Source organism: Acomys russatus, chromosome 7 (assembly GCF_903995435.1).
Source record: "Acomys russatus chromosome 7, mAcoRus1.1, whole genome shotgun sequence".
Taxonomy (NCBI): domain Eukaryota; kingdom Metazoa; phylum Chordata; class Mammalia; order Rodentia; family Muridae; genus Acomys; species Acomys russatus.
In genome coordinates, this window is record NC_067143.1 from 29086466 (window position 1) to 29102191 (window position 15726).

The following is a 15726-nucleotide window of genomic DNA, read 5'->3' on the forward strand; positions in this document are numbered from 1 at the left end:
ATTTAATGTGCCAGTGTGGGTTGGTACCCTTTAGGGGGTCCTCCCCCTTCTCTGAGAAGAAGGGAGAATGGGGTGAAGGCTATGCAAGGTGGGGACTGGCAGGATAGAGAGCTGCAATCAGGATGTAAAGTGAATAAATAAATAAAATTTTGAAAAGATGCTCTTTCCTCTTTATACCTATAACTTACCATATTTATCATGGTCAAAAACAGCACAGGAATATTAAAGCACTAATAATGTTGTCACCCATCACCATCATCCATCCTCAGACTGTCTCGTCCCAAAGAGAAACTACATTCAGTAAGCAATCCTTCTTGTCATTTCCATAACTATGACTCCACTGCCTGTCTTTAACACCTTTGTGGATCTGCCTACTCTAGATATTTCAGGTGGATAGAATCACACAACATCTGGCGTCTTTCTTGGTGACAAACTTCATGTCATGTTTTCAATGTTTAGCCACCTACTGGTGTACCATGGAGAGCTGGCATTTGATGATGCAGTTCTGGGTGGCAGAACATCACGCAGGTGCTCTTTGTAGGGGACATCTCCACCCTCCCTGAGAAGAGCTCCTAGGGTTTGAACAGATGCAGAGGTCCCATCTGCTGACCCACATGTGATGGCTCAGGGGCTCCACTGCCCGGAGTTCTGAATTAGTTGCAAACATATTGAGCTCTACTGCCTGTCCCTGTCTTCTGAGAGGCTGGCTATCCTTGTTTGAATGAGCAAGAGGCCCCAGACTGATTGATTCAGTACAGATCCTTAACACCAAGTTAGCAACCATAATTAAAAACATTGCTTATTCTGAGTGGGAGGTGGTTCATGTGTATGTGCCTGGAGTCTTTGTAGTTTGGTTTGGGATGGCCACAACAAGAAGAATGCCTACCATCTGGATATAACCTACACTAAGGAGACTTTGCTGTAAGCATTCTACTCATCCTGGTCCAAGGCATCTTTGGTCATGACCATTGGAGAATCCTTGATGAAGGACTCACATCTGTCTGCAAGCTAGAGTGTAGTGATGTAACCACCGCAGCCAGCAAGAGAATAAATTCAAGGTTGTCCTTCCAAACTCCAAGGTGTGGAGTGTCCTTGCCCTTCACTACCTTAAAAGTGGAACTGGAGAGATGGCGCAGTGGGTAAGGCTCTTGGCATACAACCATAGGCATCTGAGTTCAGATCCCTAGAACCCACATAGAGCCAGATTGAGTACTGCATGTCTGGAATCTCAGTTCTCCTGCCGAGAGACAGGAGGTAGAGACTGGAGGATGCCAAGAAGCTTGCAGGTCAACTAGCGTGGCCTAGGGATCAGTGAAGAAGGTACTCAATCTCAAACAAGATGGAAGCCAAACACCAGTACCTGAGATCATCTTTTGACCTTCACAGGTGCATTTTGGTACAGGAGTGGCCCCTACCTCACACTGTAGTTGGTTTTTCCAGTCTCATTCCAAGTCACCTCCAGGGTTTCAAATCTCCTAGGGTATGAGTCAGCTAATTTTTCTTTCAGTGAGCCAGACAGTAAGCATTTTAGGCCTTATGAGCCAAGAGGAAAAATTAAAGATATGCACACCCTTTAGAAATAAGAGAGAAAAAAATTTCCACAAATGTTTTATTGATGACATTTAAAAATATAATAATTCAGTGGAATTTTTTTTTTACTCAAAAGATTCACCAGTCTACTAACGAAAAACATGTAATTCTTTCTTGGGGGTGGGATAGATAAGGTTTTGCTTAATTCAAATTTACTGTTCCTCCATATTATGGGCAGGGGGCCTCATTCTCCTCTACGCTCCTCTGAGCTCCTTTATACCTTCTTTCTGTGAACTCATATATCACCTTTCTTTTAGAACTTATGCTCTCCCATTACAGTGACGGGGAACTTTTCCTGTGGGGAAATAGACCAAGCTCTATATGAACTAATCATTAGTTGTTTGATCTTAGATTATCACTTGGCCTATGTAGAAGCTTCTATGTGTTTCGGTAGAATACTTATAGAATGAATAATAGGATCTGGTTGGTATGGTTATTGAGCTGGTTACATGATCTAATGGAAAGATCCAGAAAAGGCAGAGCACACTTGTAAACCATTGAACGCTAGTTCTATTCTTTCGACTACTTTCCATTCTTGGCTTAAGGACCATGTGGTGGTTTATATAAGAATGGCCCCATAGGCTTGTATATTTGATTGTCTAGTCATCAGGGAGTGACAGTACTTTAAAAAGATTAGGAGGTGTGGCCTTGTCAGAAGAAGTGTGTCACTGGGGTGGACATTGAGGTTTTAAAAGCCCAAGCCAGGCCCAGAGGCCCTCTCTCCTCCTACTGCCTAAGGACCCAGATGTAGACCTCTCAGTTACTTCTCCAACACTATGTCTGCCTATATGCCACCATTGGTGATAATAGACTAAACCTTTGAAACTGTAAGCAAGCCCCAGTGAAATATGTTTTTAGGAAATAAGAGATGCTATGGTCATGGAGTCTCTTCATAGGAATAGAACAATGACTAAGACAGAAGTTGGTACTAGGGAGCTGGCCGGATTTGACCTGATCGCTATAGCATGTTGTTGACCCCTATTTTAGGATGCAAAATGATACTCATAGTCTAGGGGACATCATTGCCACATTTCTCCCTGAGGACTTCCTTGTGCTTATATGTGGCATTCGCAAGTCTAACATAGGTCATGCCCTCCAGCAAGGCCAACTCATCACCAGTGTGGAACTCCAGCTGGCCAGCTCCCTAGTACTAGCTTGGATCACACTGGAATTTGTCAGTGGTCATTTCAGGAAGTAGAGTGACATCAGAAGGCATTCCTCTTACAGGTTTAATTTCACAGGAAGCAACATAACTTGTTCTTGGTGTTGCCCATGTGGATTGGCAGTTTCTCTCATTATTGGTTCTCAGGCCAGGCCTAACAACTCTACAATGTGCTTACCAGTATCTGGGACTCCTTTTCTATACAGCAAGCCTTATTCTTGTAGGAAGTGCTTAAACTCTGTAGATATAAAGGCTCCATAGGATACAGAAAAGTTGGAGATGCATGTAGATGCCAACCTTGACAGTGTTGCTTCTGTAATGGTGGAGGTCTCTGGCACTGGACTCCCAAGGACGTGGTCAAAGCCAGAGGTTAACTCAGCTAAGGAGGCTGGCAATGTTCTGTGCCCTTGAGCTCCCCTCCTCCACTTCTCATCGCCTCCCTTGCTATTCTTTCTTCTATTTTAAATACTAGCTTGATTTGACTTATATATTTGCTTTGATTTCAGCCAACTTTTTTCTTGTCAATCAGTTTCCCTTGGTGTGCAAAAAGGTACTAGCTCACTCTTGGCTCTCCCCTCTGCTTAAGTTCAGAAAGCATCCCTGAGACCCTAGTGCTTTGATTATGTTCCAGCCAATTTCCATAGCCTTTATATAAAAGTACTTGTAGGCATCTGCACATCAAAATGCAAGTAAACAAGTCTCTTGGATGCCAGGATTTTGCACCAGGCTTATTCTGCATCCTTCCTCTTCCTTACCTCTAACTAGGGGGAGACAATATGATTTAACACTCCAGCCAGAATGCTTTCAGAGTGAATGGAGACTCAGACCACAGAAGATGCATAAACTGGGGTTGCCAATTCATGTGAGACTTGACCTCCAAATCTTTAAAGGAGACAGACTTTATAAATAGCTATCTAAAATAATACTGCATTATCAAGTCTGTATGGCTCAAAGACCCAGATAACAGCGTGTAAAACTCAAAGGTGTGTGCGTTTTTGTGGATAAATGAGCTGGAACTGGTGAAAAGCTAGTAGAAAAGGCTTGTAAAAAACATTTTCCTTTTACTTGTGTGTATGTGTGTTCCAGTATGCATATGAATATGCAGTGTCCAATCAGGCCAGAAGAGGGCGTTGATCCCTGGAAGCTGGAGTGACAGGCTGCGGGTTTCCTACTATGGGTGCTGGTCCTCAGTAAGAGCCAAAAGTGCTCTTAACCCACTGGACCATCTCTCTGGCCCCAGTGACTTTTAAATGTAAGGCTTTGTAGTTTGACTATGAAGTGTCTTCCACAGGGTCATGTGTTTTATCAGTGGTTCCAAAATGGTGACACTGTTATAGAAGGTGTGAAACCCTCCATAGGGTGGAGGTGGGGCCTCGAAGGCGGAAGTACGTCACTGGGAGGAGGGTCTTGGGGTTTTATAGCTTATCCTCACTTCTGCCTGCATGTGGCTTCCTGACAGGGAAGGCAATGTGACAAGCTTCCTGTTCCCAAGCCTTCCCACTACGAAGGGCTGTATCCCCACAAACTGTGAGCCAAAACAAACCCTACCGTCCTCAAGTTGCTTCTTCCCCATATATTTAGTCACATCAGCAGGAGCAACCAACTCTGTCTGTGGTTACAAAGCCTCTTCTGAGATCTTTCATTTCTATTCTCTACAAGGCAGGGTCTTCCACTCCGCCTTCCTGTTCTAGCCTATTTGCAACAAGCTGCTCTCTATACCCAGTTCCCAGTGCTCTCCTCACCCCTATAGACCATGGCCAAACATATGAATGGGGTCCTGCTCATGCTAGTGTTGCCATGGGAGGCATGCTTCCCACACATATGGTGGTGTATTCTAGGAAGAACTGGGGAATGAAGAGATGAGTCCAGAGAGCTGCAGGTGTCCCTTTTCTCTAGAGAAGGCTCAGCCTCCTAAAGCAGGGTTTGGGGATGAAGGAAGGAGAAACCAGACATAGTCCCATGCTCCTCCACCTGGATCTACCAGGCACGCTCCGTGTTTAGTGCTTTGTGCTAGCTGTACCTTCACCTGGGATATGTGCTCCAGAGAGATCCCCAGGGAATGCTTCTTCCTTTTCAAATCTTTGCGCAAATGCCATCTGTGTAGCAAGCCCTTTCCTGACCAACATTTAAACTAGCATCTACCGTCTCCTGTGCTCCCATTGAAGTTCTCCTCACTTTCCATCACTTTAATCTTTTAATCACCATACACACTTATTAACGGTACCATCTTCTCTTACAGTCTTAGCTCCGTGACGGAAGCTTGTGTCTGCGTTAATATTGGCACCTCCGGTGGTGTTGGGTACATTGTACCTGAGGTTCAATTAATACTCATTAATAGAAGGATGCAACCTCCCATGTTTCTCTAGTTGCAACAGAGGAACCAGATATCTTCTTAGCCAAAGCCAGTCTCTCCAGCTGTGTTCTGAACCGCTTCCTTTCTACCTTGAGGCTCTTCTATCCATTGTGTCTTTCCTCTTCCACGAACTCAACAATTCCCACCAGCTGCATGATTTTGATATGTATCCCAGAGCTTTTGTAAGTCAGGCTCTGATCCATGAATCCTGCCTTACTTCACATCATCTCATTATAGCACCATGAGGGAAGAATGGGTATCCATTTCTACACAAGAAGAAGTCGAGGCACAGAGAAAGTAAAAATGTGATCCCATCCACATAGTAAATGAGGACCTCAGGATTTGAACCCAGAAACCTAGCTGAAGAGCCTGGGTCTGAACTACTTTTATGCTTCAGGCTTACACTCACTCACTATCATGTTCACTTAACCTTGTTCTAATCTTAAAAGGTCCCGAATTCCATACTCCCCTCAGCCAATTCTAAATTTTTTCCATCCCTTTGCAACTATCATGCAAATTTCAAATCTCATTTATATTATCTGTCTCTTCCTTTTAACGTTGTCCTTTGTCCCAATTTAATCTGCCTTATTTCCACTCAAAGAATTCTTGTAGGACTACCTTGCCACAATGTTTTCCAGTTGTTTGTCTTTTATTACTGTGTTAAACAGCATGACCAAAGGTATCTTGGCTCACAGTTTATAGACCACCATAAAGAAAGTTATGGCAGAAACTCAAAGCAGGAACCTAGAAGCAGAAACTTAAGCAGTAGCCGTGGAGGAATGCTGCTTACTGGCTTGCTCCCCATGACTTGCTCTGCCTGCTTTCATTTACAAAACCACCCATATCACTCACAGTGGGCTGGACTCTACCACATCAATCATTAATCAAGAACTGGCATGCCCACATGTCAATCTGATGGAAGCATTTCAGCGAGGTTCTCTTTCCGAGATGACTGTAGCTTGTGTCGTTGACAAAAACTGACCATCATGCCATCTTACTCAGCTTTTTTCAGTGTTTGCCAGTGGTAGCTGCCTCTCTGTTCCTGGATAGGATATTGTGGGTTTTCTGAATGTAGTCTTTACTCTTTGCTTGGCTTACTGTGTAAGGCCTGAACAGGCCTTCTCTTCCCTAGAAAACACATGAAAAATGTCACCCATGGGCATAGGTTAGAGGAAGCTTGCTATCTGGATGATTCTAAATGAAGGGGTGCAATTGAGTCCACAGAGCATCTTCAACAGTTCTTCTGGCTCAGAGATGCATAATTTAAAATTTCTTCTTCTACCACTTTACTATTCTACCCACAACGGTATAAAATCCCTCCTTGATGCTTTTTGGTGCCCAGGCAGATGATGTCCAAATTCTTAAAATCTCAATTTTTCTTCATATTCACACCCAACCAGATTTTGCTTAGCATTACTTTTTTTTTTTAATCATTTTCTTCACAATTTAGATTTACATCATTTCCAAATAGAAAACACTGTTAAAAGTGTATATGTGTTTGTATATATTTTCCTTCAGACTAATTGGTCTCCTCTCCACTACCAGAGCTTGCACCCCAAGAGCCATATCTTCATTATCCCAGGTGACAATTCTTGTCCCACCAGGCCATACAGACAAAATGCTGCCTGTAAGGATAGGAAGATTCCCAGAACTGTTAAAAATAGTCATGGTTTCATGTGCAGAGTCTTAGCATATGCTAGGCACTGTGTCAGAAATGTGGTGCTTTCTTATTTCTTACTGTTTTAGAGATAGGATGTTCAAGGCTCTCAAAGGCTTTGAGATTTACCCAGGACCAGCCAGTGAGTAACCCCAGAATGTGAGGTTTCAGGATGTCACCCACATGAGGCTACATTCCCATGTATCTGTGAGAAGCTGCCTTGTACCTCCTCTTCATCAGCTGCAGGTAAGAATTGAGTGTGCAGTCATGGGTGTGCTAGAGACTCCCGAAGAAACAAATGTTACTCCAAAATTGGTAGTGGGATAGCTGAGCAGATAATTCAGGAAAATATTCAAGTTAGACTTCCTGCTTGCACCACACTGATCAGATAAAATGTGGCCCATCTATTGGAAGCTACGCTTGGAAATGGTCGCTACAAAAATGTCCTCACCCAGTTGTTTTGCAGCCATTATTGACAGTCCTTTGGCTTCAGACACTGCTTTAACCTTGGATGTCATTCCCCTCTCTTTCATTGTGGAAGAAACGTACTCCTGCAGAACCCTAACTAGAAAGCTGGCAGCCCTGAGAACTCATTTCATTCATGTCGTACGGTATGGATAAATCCATGCTCTTTAAAGAGGAGCAGAGCGCCTGTCCGATGTGCTACACTTTGCTCTTGAACCTGCCTGGCGGTAACTTGAAAGGCCTCTATGTTGAACCAGGCTCTCTTCTCTCTCTTTTGTTCTCTTCTTGATGGACTTTCATTCAGATGCAGTAGCATCCCTATTAATGTCAGCTTCTGGCTTTTTATGACAGAATTTCTAGAGGCTACCTGAGTTAGAAAAGACTTTGAAGGTGCTTCCCCCTCAACCCCCCCGAGGGTTTGATGTGTCTCCTTCTGACCCTGCTTGGTCCTAGGCAATAGCCACCCTCTTCCCTGCTCCCTCAGCATCAATGCTGGTCACCACCCAGGAAGCCTCACTGTTAGATGGAAGAAGGACAGGACAACTAGATAGGGGCCTGGAGCTTTAGCTCCACACAGGTTTTGCTTTTACAGTCCCGAATCCTTCTTGGTGTCCTTGTTATAAGTCAGGTCTTGTAGGGTTCAAATAGAAGCTCAAGTAAATGCTTGTTGTAGTGTTATCCAAGGTCACGGCCCCTGTCCTTCAGAACAGAATAAACTAGCTGTTGTTTGCTGAGCCTAAGCAGTGCCATCAGAAACCAAGGAAAAGAGAGAGAGGGAGAGAGAGGAAGAGAGAGAGAGAGAGAGTGTTAGCTATAGCAGGACTGTGATGTCTGTTGCTCCATGGCCTTTCAGATGTGGAGGCGGGGTCTATCCCGAGGGGTGGGCTGCTGGGAATTATTTCTGTGCATTGTTTTCTTCACATAAATGACATATCTGAATGTCACGTGCCCATGGTTTCATGGGGACTGTATAGGACAGAGCCTGGTGCGGTGGTGTTGTCACCTTGGGAGAATTTACAATAACCTGGGTAAAAGGCCTTTGGCTGTGCCTGTCAAAACAGCAATGAAACACACACACTCGCACACACTTTTGTGTCAGTGACAACCGCTTATGTGGTCTAATTTATCCTGTGTCCAAATTTTCCAAGTATCTTTCTCTCTGTCTGACTTGATGGGTCATTTAGGAGGTGTGAGCTGTTCTTGGTACTATTTTGTCTTGCTTCTCTCCCTTCTCTTTATTCACTCAGCAATATTTATTGAGCAGTTATCTTGTGCCAGGTTCTGTGCCAGAGGCTAGTAATACTAACAAGAGCCATGTCGGCTCCTGCCCTCTAGTGGCCTTCTGTTTAGAAGGAGGGCAGGCATGAGGATAGAAGCTGCAGTGGAGCTGATCTCCTCCTTGTTACTAATTAATAGGATCACTACAAAGAGCAAGAGGAAACCAGCTTGGCCTCTCTCTCTGCTGCTCATTGCCTTTCCTCCAGCCATACCCGGTCCCTACATTTTATGTGTGTGGAATGTATGTGTGTGTGTGTATGTATGTGTGTGTGTGTGTGTGTGTGTGTGTGTGTGTGTGTGTGCGCATATGTGTATATGTATGTGGAGGCCTGAGGTTGGTCTTGGGAATCACCTTTGTTCAATCTTCCACGAGTCAGGGTCTTTCAGTCCAACTCCAAACTCATCAATATGGTGAGGCTGGCTGGGCAGCTTGCCATGAGAATCCCTGATTCTACCTTCCGAGGCCGGAACCCTAGATGGGCTACCACACCCACCAGGATTTAACTGGGGTTTCTGAGGATTCCAACTCCAGTTCTCAAGCTCTCACCGTAAATGCCCTAACAGTTGAGCCATCTCTGCAGCCCCCAATTATAGGTCTCACTGTGACAGAATGTCAGGAAGTAGTAACACGATGCTCACTTCATCAGGTCGGGCAAACCTCACTGCTTCCAACACTGTTACAGTGGAGACTTTTCATTCTCTGTTTGGTGACCCGTGTTCTCACTCTAGGCTTGGCAGTATTCTTCCTTCACATCTACTAGAAAGGAACCATTCTGAGTGGCCAGGAAGCCAGGGAAACTTGCATCAAATACCATTTCTTAATAGAGAAATTTGTGTGCCCAGACACTCAGAGAAGTCCCCAGGGCACATTTGCTGAGACCCTCCTTCCAATGGCGGTCATTGACGTAGGATTTGGCTCAGAGGGTGGAGAGGGAGGGACCCTTTTGCCTGTTTGCTACAGAATACTGTTTAAGGCACATAGGCTGGAGTACTCTAGGGCCACCGTCCTTAGCAGTGACCTATGCATAGATGACTATTGCCCTTGTTGTCTCTTCGGCTTGAGTTTGTTCCTGGAATTTGGGATGATGATGAATGATCAGATTGGCAGCAAGTGGTGAAAAACCGTGGCCAAAAGCAAGGTGGGGAGAAAAGGGTTTATTTGGCTTACATTTGCACATTGTCAGGACAGGAACTTAAACAGGGCAGGAACCTGGAGGCAGGAGCTGATGCTGAGGACGTGGAGGAGTGCTGTTGACTGGCTTGCTTTACATGGTTTGCTCATCCTGCTTTCTTATTGAATTCAGGACCACCAGCCCAGGGATGGTACCACACACAATGGCCTGTACCCCCTTCAATCCATCACTAACTAATAAAAAATGCCGTACAGCTAGATTTTTTTTAAAAGGTGTTTTCTCAATTGAGGATCCTGTCTTTCAGCTGACTCTAGCTTGTGTCAAGTCAACATAATCGTAGCCAGCACAGTTTCACAGGCACAGGCTTGGCTCGGCATGCTAATCCCTTCTCTCTTCCACCTCTTCTAAGCAAGTCCCCTTTCCTGCATTGGAGTTCTCAGAAAACTGGGGTGTCCTACAGCAATCATTTCTTTCAACCAAGTCATTGAATGCTTGGGCTAAACTGCGGGACTTACATGGGAGCATCAGCGAATGAAAAGTCATTAGCACTCATTAACATTTTAATTCAAATTAATAGGGTATATTAGTTGTTTAGGCAACTCAAAAGGGCCCAGGAAGTTTATATTAATGAGGGATAGCAGAGAAGGAGGCCGCACAGAAGCTTGGCAGCACATAGCAGCTAGACAGCCCTTCTATGTCACACTATTCAGGCTGAGGGTTGGGATGTCCTTTGAGATGCCAAGCCCCAGAGGAGGTGCAATTCGTGAACACTCTGCAACTTTACCATCACTTATCTAACTAACCCCCTCAATATAGACTGGCTATGAAAAATTTTCACTTGAACTGCTATATTGATAATAATTTGTCCAACACACTGCCTAGGGAGAAGGCGGGGGTGTGCAGTAGCACACCAAAATTTGTGAGTACATGTTCCTGCAAGGCAGGCTGAGGGCTGTTTCTCTTAGTGATCTTGGAGATCCTTTCATATAAATAACATCATCTTCATTTTATATCAGGCAAACTGAGGCTCATAGATGCTAAATTGCCTAAGTGGCTCAGCTGGTGGAGGGAATTCCAGATTCAGATCCTGGGGATGCTGAGGCTCCCCTAGAACTCTTGGTAGCTCTGAATCTATTTATGAATAGCACCTCCTTCGATTTGTACCATACGCCCCCAAATTCTGCTGTGTCGGGGCTTGGGGAGCAAATATATCTTCACTTCTGCACAGCCTCCATCATTGACGACTTTTGTCTTTCCACATGGAAAAGTCCTTTCAGTCAATACAGAATAATTAACCAAAATTCGAACCTAAGACCTAGCATCCTTGTAGCCATAAAGTGTGATCGTTTTGTTTGCTTATCATCTCTGAAAGAGGAGGGAGGAAGGGAAGAGGGAGGAAGGGAAGGAAAGAGGGAGGGAGGGAGGGAAGGAGAGAGAGAGGGAGAGAGAGAATGTGATGTGTATGTTGGGATAGGGTAGCGTGGAAGGGAGGGGAAAGAGGCAAGATATCATAGTCTGGGTAGATTAATAAGCTATTGTGTTTCTGCACCTTCAATAACTGAAAGAGCCTGCCTTTTCATCTGAAATTTACACTACATTTGAGTGTTCTCTAAAAATGCCACATTTTCCTCTTCCAAATCAGAATCAGAGTGGTAACAATATGGAAAAGCGAAGGGGCACATTTGCATTCCATTTGTAACTTTCCTACATAGCAAAATTGTAGTTTAGCCAAGGAACGAAAAGAAATATACTCAGGCAATTGCTGCAAATGTTTCTGAAATTATCAGCAAGAGATGTGGGTAGGGTGTGGAAACGTGCACACTCTACAGTGAGCTGCAAGGGAGAGAAATGGGGTGGGGGTGTTGTTGCATATTTTCCCCCTTGGCATTTTGACAAACCCTTCAGTGGGCGTGAATGACAATTTAGAACCAAACCATGAAGTTGAGTACCAGGTAGCAGAGAACAGAGAGCAAAAGAGAATGTTTGCTCATGATTCCATAGAATTGTCACTGGGACTTCCGAGTCAGACCTCTCAGCTCGCCAGGCTTTGCCTACAGTCTGGCACGAGATTCCCCACCCTCAGCCATCCACGGCTAGCTGTTGCTTGCCATCCGTGGGTCCATCTTACATCTCTCCCCTTTGCCTCCACTCAGATGATGGGTATCTGTGGGAACCATGTTCTCCTCTCCAGCCACAGACAAGGTTTGTTTCATCGTGCTGACAGCTGGGATGCGGTGGCCAAGGCTGGTGGACTTCTTTCTGATGAAGGTTGGAGTCTCTTGGGTTTTGCCAGACCTTCCTTCAGGTGTTTGAAAGCTGAGACCACACTCTAGCTTGCTTGGCCCTAATCAAATGCAGTGTTAGTGTTCTCTGTCTCATATAGACCAGTTTCTTTCAAAATTTCATGCAACTTCAATGAAATTAGAAACTTCCAAGGGATAAGGACGCTTATCACTTTCTGGATCCACAATATGATGTGTGATGGACAATCAATATGGTTTTGTTTTATCATGATCAACTTCAAACCATCATCCTCAAGTTGTTAAAGCCATAGTTGGGAAGGCAGGTACATGGCACACACCATGACAGAGCACTTGTTCCATGCCCCTCCTCCCCACGAAAACCTATCAAGTGCATAGAAAAGAGTGAAGGGTGTAAAAATTAGGAGTGCCAGGTTCTGGGTGCCTGCTGTCTTTGTTTCTTATTGAATTGAAAGTTTATGTATTCCATGTATGCTAATATTTAGTGGTTTAACTTTTAAAATGTATTTTCTATTCCATTTATTCATTTGTGTATGTGCATGTGGAAGTCAGAGGGCAACTTTCATGAGTGGGTTCTGCCCTTCCACCATTAGGGTCTTGAAGATAAACTTGGGTTTGTCAGCCTTGGCAGCAGTTGCCTTTACCTGCTGAACCATCTCGCTAGTCTCAGAATTTGATTTTTTTTTTTTAATGATTGCATCAAACCGCAAGACCAAGCTGTTTCTAGCATAATACTAGTTACCAGTGGCAACAGACAGTGGCCACAGTTCTGAAACTACATGAAACAGCTCTGAGAGAAGGGTGCTTAATGACATGTCATCTTTAAATAAACCCCAGCAGTGCTACTCCACAATGGCACGATGCCATGACTTGACCAGAATGTAGACCCGCTGGCATGGTAGCACACTGCACTGTACACCTGAGCAAGCACCTTGGCTTCAAGTTGGTTTCCTGTATCATAACACACTTTGGGAGCACCCTTCCCCATTTCTCCTGCTCAAACAGAGTCTGTATGGTTGTCCATTGGCATTCGCCAGTCCCCATATTTTTCTTGACAAAGAAGATGTAGGACTACAGTTAGATCTAGGGCTCAGTTGGTTTCCTTGCATGAGTGAAATGAATAAATTTGAACACAAGGGCCAATCCCTAAACCTTGTGCCATTCCCAGTGGCGCTCTTTTATGTGGATTATTTCATCCAACTTCCAAATAATAAATCGAGGTTGGGGGAGGGAGAGTTAAGTGTAGGCATAAGGTTATTGTATAGTTCAAATGCTGATTTTGGTACCCACCATCTGGTTGCCGTCCTTGGTCTCAGAATTTTCTGTCTCAATGTAGAAACACGGATCCTCAGTTGTCCCCTGATATGACAGTAAAGCAGCTTACAGCCAGTCACTGAGCAGGGAAGAGAAAGGCTGTGCTTCCTGCCAGCCAGGAGAGGAGGAGTTAGAAGAGGAAGTAGGGGATTCAGCCATGGGAGAGGTCCAAGAGAGACCAGAAGAAGGAGCTGGAATAGGAAAGCTACCAAGTGCAAGTGTTGCTGGGATGCAAGCTGGGAGGAAGCCAAATTAGCCGAGAGGGTTAAGTTTAGAGTAGTAACTGCTCAGTTCTTGTGCTACGAAGTTTGTTTGAATAATATAATAGACTCTTGATTATTCGTGTGATATCTGGGTTAAGAGAGAAACAAACACAGTTTTCTAAAAATGACTTTAACAGGTAAGAAAGAAAGTTTCTTCCAGAGTTATTTCCAGAGAGTTTAAGTGACAAAACTAGCTACAAGGGAAGCAGAGAACTCTTGCTTATTCTAGGTTTCTATGTGCTTAGCTGAGAGTCTATTATGGGAGAAAGATTGCACAGGTGGAGACAGATAGTGGGATTTGCCTCAGTGGGCATATTAAAGACCAGTTTTACACAGGGCAGCTCTATTATTTATTCTTGCCTTGTGTTTGGGTGGGGCAAGTGTTGCCCAAAGTCACAGACCATAAATAACTGAGCTGTTTGTTAGCATCAATGCTGCAGTGACTTTCTCTTTCTTAGCAAGCTTATTTTACTGTTTTCACACAAGATGGAATGGAAGGAGTATAATGATTTAAAGCAATGTCTCTCAAGTAAACAGGTTGTTTTTTTTAAACTTTTAACCGATTATTAGAATGGTATGTGCCTTAGGACACTCTCCTAGGCTCTTCACTAACAGGAGTCACTGATTAGGGAAAAAGTTTTATGAAGCTCTGCAGAGGTTTCCAAAGGCTTCGGCTTAATTTCCTTATTCATCTCAGGGTAGATGAGTAATACACAGATCCTGTGTACATAAAGAATACATAGTGCACAGGTGAGCGCAGGATCCTGGGCCACACATTGAGCTGTTCTCATTTAGACTTGATTTTGAGATCATGCACACTAGGGTTCAGAACCCTCTTAGTGTCTGTTCCTGGTGTCTCTAAGGTTCAGTTTTCTTTACATTAAATGGCAAAGATAATAGTGCTTAACTCACAAGTGTCAGTAAGAATGAACTAAAGGAATATATCCAAAGTGTGTAGGAGTGTAGGAGGCTAGCATCAACTAAGCATATTCCACAAAGATATATATATAACAAAGATATATATATATATATTATTTAGTATAAAATAAAACATAAAGAACATGTTTATATACATATATGAATATATAACATCTATTGCATATGTATTAAATGTGCTACAGTAGGTATCTCTAGGCAGTGAAACTTGGGATGATTTTGATTTTTCCTTCACACAATTTTCTGCCTTAAGAATTTTTCTTCAATGTTCACAAATTACTCTGTAATCAGAAAAAAGCCATTAAAATTTGTTGCACCTATTTTCTCTGCACTGATATCTTTTTGGCAGGGTTTAATATTCTTTCTCAATAATCCAATATAAACACACATATTTAGGAAAATTGGTTTTGCAAACAACTTCCCAACCTTTCTTTGCTATTTTGTAAGTATCTACCTAAACTTCATGGTGCAGTTTCCAAGGGAGGAAAACATGGTCTACAAAACCTTCTGCCACTCAAATTCTAAGCCCTGAAGATGCTGCAGGGTTTCACCCTTGCACTGAGTGTCCTCTCCTGGGCCGGTCTGACTGATACCCAACTTAAATTTCTTCTGCTGCAAGTACTGTAGGAGAATGGGTGTCTTAGTTTGGATTTTATTGCTGTGAAGAGGCACCATGACCATGGCAACTCTCAAAAAGGAAAGAGTTTAATTGGGGCTGGCTTACAGTTTCTGAGGTTTAGTCCATTATCCTCATGGTAGGAAGCATGGCAGCAGCATGCAGGCAGGCGTGGTGCTGGGGAAGGAGCTGAGAGTTCTACATTTTGGCCCACAGGCAACAGGAGTCTGTGTGCCACATTGGGCGTAGCTTGAGCACATATGGCTTGAAAGCTCGCCTCCACAGTGACACACTTCCTCCAACAAGGCCACGCCTCCTAATAGTGCCACTCCCCATGGCCAAACATTCAAATACCGGAGTCTATGAGGCCATACCCATCCAAACCACCACAGTGGGCTTCACGCAGGGGAGCTGCTCACCACTGCATAAACCTCACCTTAGTGGTAGTGCAGGAAAGAGTCAAGTACCTTTAGTTTTTAGGCTTTGAGCAGGAAAGTCCTTCTTGAGGCCTCCAAATTGCTGTCTTTGAGAAGAATAGCCCTCACTGTGAACACATCTTTGAGACTACCATCCATTTTGAATAACTTTAAAATAAAATTTTCAGCTAGAAGAAAATTTGTTGAGATGTAAAAGAAGACAAACGTTTCGTTTCCCCACATAGCTCGCTAAAGATGTATAGAAGCCCAGATTGTCTTAGT

General features: G+C 43.9%; 1 protein-coding gene and 1 non-coding gene across 2 annotated transcripts in view; both read right to left on the minus strand.

The window, feature by feature from the left end:
• The window catches only part of St8sia2 (ST8 alpha-N-acetyl-neuraminide alpha-2,8-sialyltransferase 2), a 106824-nt gene that overhangs the window by 44475 nt on the left and 46623 nt on the right, over window positions 1–15726 (minus strand). The gene's annotated exons all lie outside the window — the stretch shown is intronic.
• Window positions 7293–7421, minus strand: LOC127192536 (small nucleolar RNA U109). Its single transcript, XR_007831005.1, has one exon. It is a non-coding gene; the product is annotated as a small nucleolar RNA U109 (small nucleolar RNA).